This window comes from Salvelinus namaycush, chromosome 13, assembly GCF_016432855.1.
Source record: "Salvelinus namaycush isolate Seneca chromosome 13, SaNama_1.0, whole genome shotgun sequence".
NCBI classification, from domain to species: Eukaryota; Metazoa; Chordata; class Actinopteri; order Salmoniformes; family Salmonidae; genus Salvelinus; species Salvelinus namaycush.
This window is the reverse complement of record NC_052319.1, coordinates 33941510-33949591: the sequence shown is the minus strand read 5'-3', so window position 1 is coordinate 33949591 and position 8082 is coordinate 33941510. Positions and strand designations below refer to the sequence as shown.

Below are 8082 nucleotides of genomic sequence, written 5' to 3'. Positions count from 1 at the left end.
AGGGAAGGGGAGGGGAGGGAGAGGGAAGGGGAGGGAGAATAGAGAAGGGGAGGGTTGGATAGAGGAGAGGAGGGAGAGGGGATACCGTTGAGAGAGTAGTGAGGCCAGCTGGTAAACTGTCATGTTGGTAACTGCCTGGTAGGATTGCTGCAGAGCTGAAAAGCAAATGACAGCAGTTAACACCACCTTTATCTCCTGAACTGATCAAATGAATGATCCTGGTTCACACTGTGTGTGTATGTGTGTGTGTTAGCATGTCGTGTTTGTTGTTTGTAGCCTCTCTGACATGGGCAGATAAATCAGAAAGCGTTGGAATACTAGGGGGGATTATGTTGCCCTCTGGTGTACAATGCTGTCTCAGTCTATACTTGGTTACTGATGTCTATGTAATGACTGTAATATGGACTTTCTCTCTCTCTCTCTCTCTCTCCCTCTCTCTCTCTCTCTCTCTCTCTCTAACTGTAGGGGTGCTCTGGGTCATCATGTGAAGGAAAATGTGACTGCAGTGGAGTGAAAGGAGCAAAGGTGAGCATTCTACCCATCAGTTCCTCATTGCCTACCAGTTTCATATTGGTTGTCTTCTCTCACCTACTCTCTCTAAGATCCCCACCAAGAAACTACAGATTGTAGAACTTCAAAACAGTCCAGAATCCCTGATAGGCTCAAAGGGGCGTGGCAGAGCATTGTTTGTGGGTTCCGGGTTAGGGGTTAGGGGTCAGGGGTCAGCCCAGTGGGATTTAGTAGTCCTGGCTGTAAAACGGAGGAGCAGAGGGCCAACACGGAGCAGGGATCAGGATGGAGACGGACTGGAATCAGGCGGAATTAGAGCATGTCCAGACACACAGCTGGGCTGAGAGCGGCATTCCTACCGGACCACACAATCTCTAATCCACTCTTGAAACAGTAATACACTGTAAAAGTAAATCTAGCAATCATGCAGTGTTTCTAATTGTGGTTAAATGTTTCTAAGAAGATCTACAGACACAGCCTTTGTTATCTTCCAGTAACAAGGACACAATGACAGCAGCACCTTCTCAGGGAGCTCAGAAAACAACAATTGCGTTGCTACTCTATGTGTATTTTCTCACACACATTAGAACCTAGCAACAGTGTCTTATCTGTGTTCAAGAAACAGTAGCCAGACAGAGATTGTTCACAAAGGACTACTGTGTGCTGTGTGTTCTCTGGAGCCAGGCCTGTACTGACTGACTGACAGGCTGAGCCTGGTGAGGTCATACCTCATGTCCCAGTCTCTGTTGAAAGGTGTTGAAGACTAGCAAATCAACCGCTGTTTCAATTCTCCCTGCATATGTTCACTATGATGATGTCACTTCCTGTCGCCCACGACGGGGGTTCTGTTCCTTTGGCAACCAGCCCGTGTCCTGGTTGCCATGGCCCAGAACGTTATGTTTGTGAGCTTTAGGAATGGAGGGATGGAGGTAGAAGAAAGAGGCAGCAGGGCGAGAGAGTAAAGGCATCAGCTTCCCATTCAAAACAGAACAGTCCATGTATTATGATTGCATTTTGTGACGTTTTTGTTCATTTTGGTTTTCGATAAGGCTGTTCTTGCACACAACATTTTAAAAGTCTACGCCCCTTCGTCAGTGATTGGTCAACAGTGGGGATTCTTCAATTATGTGCTGTGATTCAATGAGAAACGAATCGTATTCATGCAACAACTACAAAAAATCACTTGAGAAACACTGTACAAAACATCTTAGTTAGATGGAAGATTGAGCGACTAAGATTTCTTCTACAAAAATGTCAGAATGACAGATTTCTTAGATTCATTCGGACTATTTTGAGAAAGTGTAGATAAACTGTACTATTGACACTTTCTTCTCGTTTTTCAAGCGTAGGTCGTTTAGGGGAGCGTGGTCAGCCGACCCCAAGCATGCTGACGCCTTAAGAAAGACAGACACAAAAAGGGCTCCAAATACCACTTTTTTCCCATGCTTCCTCTCCCTTCTAGTTCCCTGTCTTTCACTCTTGGCAGCTCAGAATGTAGTTCAATGGGCAAGAGCCAATGATTTATACAGTTGAAGTCGGAAGTTTACATACACTTAAGTTGGAGTCATTAAATCTTGTTCTTCAACCACTCCACACATTTCTTGCAAACAAACTATAGTTTTGGCAAGTCGGTTAGGACATCTACTTTGTGCATGACACAAGTAATTGTTTACAGACAGATTATTTCACTTATAATTCACTGTGTCACAATTCCAGTGGGTCAGAAGTTTACATACACTAAGTTGACTGTACCTTTAAACAGCTTGGAAAATTTCCAGAAAATGATGTCATGGCTTTAGAGGCTTCTGATAGGCTAATTGACATAATTTGAGTCAATTGGAGGTGTATCTGTGGATGTATTTCAAGGCCTACCTTCAAACTCAGTGCCTCTTTGCTTGACATCATGGGAAAATCAAAAGAAATCAGCCAAGACCTCAGAAAAAAAAGGTAGAACTCCACAAGTCTGGTTCATCCTTGGGAGCAATTTCCAAACGCCTCAAGGTACCACGTTCATCTGTACAAACAATAGTATGCAAGTATAAACACCATGGGACCACGCAGCCGTCATACCGCTCAGGAAGGAGACGCGTTCTGTCTCCTAGAGATGAACGTACTTTGGGGCGAAAAGTGCAAATCAATCCCAGAACAACAGCAAAGGACCTTGTGAAGATGCTGGAGGAAACAGGTACAAAATTATCTATATCCACAGTAAAACGAGTCCTATATCGTCATAACCTGAAAGACCGCTCAGCAAGGAAGTAGCCACTGCTCCGCCATAAAAAAGCCAGACTACGGTTTGCAACTGCACATGTGGACAAAGATCGTACTTTTTGGAGAAATGTCCTCTGGTCTGATGAAACAAAAATAGAACTGTTTGGCCATAATGACCATCGTTATGTTTGGATGCAAAAGGGCGAGGCTTGCAAGCCGAAGAACACCATCCCAACCGTGAAGCACGGGGGCGGCAGCATCATGTTGTGCGGGTGCTTTGCTGCAGGAGGGACTGGTGCACGTCACAAAATAGATGGCATCATGAGGGAGGAAAATTACGTGGATGTATCGAAGCAACATCTCAAGACATCAGTCAGGATGTTAAAGCTTGGTCACAAATGGGTCTTCCAAATGGACAATGACCTCAAGCATACTTCCAAAGTTGTGGCAAAATGGCTCAAGGACAACAAAGTCAAGGTATTGGAGTGGCCATCACAATGCCCTGACCTCAATCCTATAGTGGGCAGAACTGAAAAAGCGTGTGCGAGCAAGGAGGCCTACAAACCTGACTCAGTTACACCAGCTCTGTCAGGAGGAATGGGCCAACATTCACCCAACTTATTGTTGGAAGCTTGTGGAAGGCTACCCGAAACGTTTGACCCAAGTTAAACAATTTAAAAGGCAATGCTACCAAATACTAATTGAGTGTATGTAAACTTCTGACCCACTGGGTGATGAAAGAAATAAAAGCTGAAATAAATCATTCTCTCTACTATTATTCTCACATTTCACATGAAACCAATCTCCAAAACAGGTTAAAATAAAGTGGAGATTCTAACTGACCAAAGACAGGGACATTTTACTAGGATTAAATGTCAGTGTTTAAAACTGAGTTTAAATGTATTTGGCTAAGGTGTATGTAAACTTCCGACTTCAACTATATATACAGTGCATTCGGAAAGTATTCAGACCCCTTGACTTTTTCCACATTTTGTTACTTTACAGCCTTATTCGAAAATGTATTAAATAGTTTTTTCTCCTCACCAATCTACACACAATACCACATAATGACTATGCAAAAACAGGTTTCCAAAAATGTTTGCTAATGTATTAAAAATAAAAATACTATTCAGACCCTTTACTCAGTACTTTGTTGAAGCACCAGTGGCAGCCATTACAGCCTCCAGTCTTATTGGGTATGACGCTACAAGCGTGGCACACCTGTATTTGTGGAGTTTCTCCCATTCTTCTCTGCAGATCATCTCAAGCTCTGTCAGGTTGGATGGATAGCGTTGCTGCACACCTATTTTCACGTCTCTCCAGAGATATTCGATCAGGTTCAAGTATGGTCTCTTGCTGGGCCACTCAAGGACATTCAGAGACTTGTCCCGAAGCCACTACTGTGTTGTCTTGGCTGTGTGCATAGGGTCGTTGTTCTGTTGGAAAGTGAATCTTCGCCACAGTCTGAGGTCCTGGGCACTTTGGAGCAGGTTTTTATCAAGGATCTCTGTACTTTGATCTGTTCATCTTTCCCTCGATCTTGACTAGTCTCCCAGTGCCTGCTGCTGAAAAACATCCCCACAGCATGATGCTGCCACCACGATGCTTCACCATAGGAATGGTATTGGCCAGGTGATGAGTGGGGCCTGGTTTCCTCCAGACGTGACGCTTGGAATTCAGGCCAAAGAGTCCGATCTTGGGTTCATCAGACCAGAGAATCTTGTTTCTCATGGTCATGTCATGTGCCTTTTACTGAAGAGTGGCTTCCGTCTGGCCACTACCATAAAGGCCTGATTGGTGGAGTGCTACAGAGATGGTTTTCCTTCTGGAAGGTTCTCCCATCTCCACAGAGGAACTCTGGAGCTCTGTCAGAGTGACCATCGGGTTCTTGGCCACATCCCTGGCCAAGGCCCTTCTCCCCATTGCTCAGTTTGACCAGGCAGCCAGCTCTAGGAAGAGTCTTGATGGTTCCAAACTTCTTCCATTTAAGAATGATGGAGGCCACTGTGTTCTTGGGGACCTTCAATGCTGCAGATATTTTTTGGTACCCTTCACCAGATCTGTGCCTCGACACAATCTTGTCTCTGAGCTCTACGGACAATTCCTTCGACCTCATGGCTTGGTTTTTTCTCTGACATCACTGTCAATTGTGGGACCTTATATAGACAGGTATGTGCTTTTCCAAATCATGTCCAATCAATTGAATTTACCACAGGTGGGCTCCAATCAAGAATTAGAAACATCTCAAGGATGATCAATGGAAACAGGATGCACCTGAGCTCAATTTCGAGTCTCATAGCAAAGGGTCTGAATACTTATGTAAATAAGGTATTTAAAAAATAAATAAATACCAACCTGTTTTCGCTTTGTCATTATGGGGTATTGTGTGTAGATTGATGAGGATTTTTTTATCTAATCTATTTTAGAATACGGCTTTAACGTAACAAATGTGGAAAAAGTGAAGGGGTTTGAATACTTTCAGAATGCACTGTACACCAAATGATCTATAGGGGCCCTGTTTTGAATCCACATTGCCTTTATCTTGGCACTCCGCCACCGTTGTAAAAAAATAAATGTTTAAGCTATAGACATGCATTTGTTAATATATACATTATTTTTTGACACATTTATTATATTACAGACACCTTAATGCACACTTATACATTATATTATGTCAGCTAAACATACAAACAAAACATTTAAAAAAAAATTAAACATTTTCCTTAAGGTATAAACAAAGAAATACTTAAATACATGTCATTTTGTCCATGAAACATTTAATAGAATAGCTGTAGAATTTCATTTGGAGGACCTCTCCTACTGAGGAGTGCCAATATGGCTGACTTGTGGCTTCAAAATCTCTCAGCGGCCAATACATAGCATCAGCTATCGAGGGTAAATATACATTGTTGGTCAGAGCAGACCACCCTGGCCTGAGAAAGGACTGTGGCTCCATCTGGTGGCAGATAGATGGAACACATGAAGCAATCAGCTATTACTGTCTCATTAATCCTCTTCATAAACTCAGCAAAAAAAGAATTGTCCTCTCACTGTCAACTGTGTTTATTTTCAGCAAACTTAACATGTGTAAATATTTGTATGAACATAACAAGATTCAACAACTGAGACATAAACTGAACAAGTTCTGCAGATATGTGACTAACAGAAATTGAATAATGTGTCCCTGAACAAAGGGGGGGGGGGGGGGGGTCAAAATCAAAAGTAACAGTCAGTATCTGGTGTGGCCACTAGCTGCATTAAGTACTGCAGTGCATCTCCTCCTCATGGACTGCACCAGATTTGCCAGTTCTTGCTTTGCGATGTTACCCCACTCTTCCACTACGGCACCTGCAAGTTCCCGGACATTTCTGGGGGGAATGGCCCTAGCCCTCACCCTCTGAACCAACAGGTCCCAGACATGCTCAATGGGATTGAGATCCGGGCTCTTCGCTGGCCATGGCAGAACACAGACATTCCTGTCTTGCAGGAAATCACGCACATAACGAGCAGTTTTGCTGGTGACATTGTCATGCTGGAGGGTCATGTCAGGATGAGCCTGCAGGAAGGGTACCACATGAGGGAGGAGGATGTCTTCCCTGTAACGCACAGCGTTGAGATTGCCTGCATTGACAACAAGCTCAGTCCGATGATGCTGTGACACACTGCCCCAGACCATGACGGACCCTCCACCTCCAAATCGATCCCGCTCCAGAGTACAGGCCTCGGTGTAAAGCTCATTCCTCCAACGATAAACGCGAATCCGACCATCACCCCTGGTGAGACAAAACCGCAACTCGTCAGTGAAGAGCACTTTTTGCCAGTCCTGTCTGGTCCAGCAACGGTGGGTTTGTGCCCATAGGCGACGTTGTTGCCGGTGATGTCTGGTGAGGACGTGCCTTACAACAGGCCTACAAGCCCTCAGTCCAGCCTCTCTCAGCCTATTGCGGACAGTCTGAGCGCTGATGGAGGGATTGTGCGTTCCTGGTGTAACTTGGGCAGTTGTTGTTGCCATCCTGTACCTGTCCCGCAGGTGTGATGTTCGGATGTACCGATCCTGTGCAGGTGTTACACGTAGTCTGCCACTGCGAGGGCGATCAGCTGTCCGTCCTGTCTCCCTGTAGCGCTGTCTTAGGCGTCTCACAGTACGGACATTGCAATTTATATCCCTGGCCACATCTGCAGTCCTCATGCCTCCTTGCAGCATGCCTAAGTCACGTTCACGCAGATGAGCAGGGACCCTGGGCATCTTTCTTTTGGTGTTTTTCAGAGTCAGTAGAAAGGCCTCTTTAGTGTCCTAAGTTTTCATAACTGTGACCTTAATTGCCTACCGTCTGTAAGCTGTTAGTGTCTTAACGACCTTTCCACAGGTGCATGTTCATTAATTCTTTTTGGTTCATTGAACAAGCATGGGAAACAGTGTTTAAACCCTTTACAATGAAGTTATTTGGATTTTTACGAATTATCTTTGAAACAGGGACGTTTCTTTTTTTGCTGAGTTTATATACAGTACCAGTCAAAAGTTTGGACACACCTACTCATTCAAAGGTTTTTCTTTATTTTTACTATGTTCTACATTGTAGGATAATAGTGAAGACATCAAAACTATGAAATAACACATATGGAATCATGTAGTAACCAAAAAAGTGTCAAAGTAGCCACCCTTTGCCTTGATTACAGCTTTGCACACTCATCCCAAACCATCTCAATTGGGTTGAGGTTGGGTGATTGTGGAGGCCAGGTCATCTGATGCAACACTCCATCACTCTCCTTCTTGGTCAAATAGCCCTTACACAGCCTGGAGGTGTGTTGGGTCATTGTCCTGTTGAAAAACAAATGATAGTCCCACTAAGTGCAAACCAGATGGGATGGCGTATCCCTGCAGAATGCTGTGGTAGCCATGCTGGTTAAGTGTGCCTTGAATTCTAAATAAATCACAGATCATCAGCAATTCAACCATGAAGGCCTGAGTCACACAGTCTCCTCTGAACAGTTGATGTTGAGATGTGTCTGTTACTTGAACTCTGTGAAGCATTTATTTGGGCTGCAATTTCTGAGGCCGGTAACTCTAATGAACTTATCCTCTGCAGCAGAGGTAACTCTGGGTCTTCCTTTCCTGTGGTGGTCCTCATGAGAGCCAGTTTCATCATAGCGCTTGATGGTTTTTGCGACTGCACTTGAAGAAACTTTCAAAGTTCTTGAAATGTTCCGAATTGACTGACCTTCATGTCTTAAAGTAATGATGGACTGTCGTTTCTCTTTGCTTATTTGAGCTGTTCTTGCCTTAATATGGACTTGGTCTTTTACCAAATAGGGCTGTCTTCTGTATACCACCCCTACCTTGTCACAACACAACCGATTGGC

General features: G+C 44.1%; 1 protein-coding gene across 2 annotated transcripts in view; it reads left to right on the top strand.

Annotated features, from left to right (window-relative positions):
• Positions 1-458: 458 nt before the first annotated feature.
• LOC120058458 (collagen alpha-1(IV) chain-like) overlaps positions 459-8082 on the top strand; it is a 34956-nt gene continuing 27332 nt past the window's right edge. For both annotated transcript variants that reach the window (XM_039007125.1, XM_039007124.1), the window contains exon 1: positions 459-525. The gene's annotated coding sequence lies outside the window, so the exon portion shown is untranslated. The remainder of the gene's footprint in view (positions 526-8082) is intronic.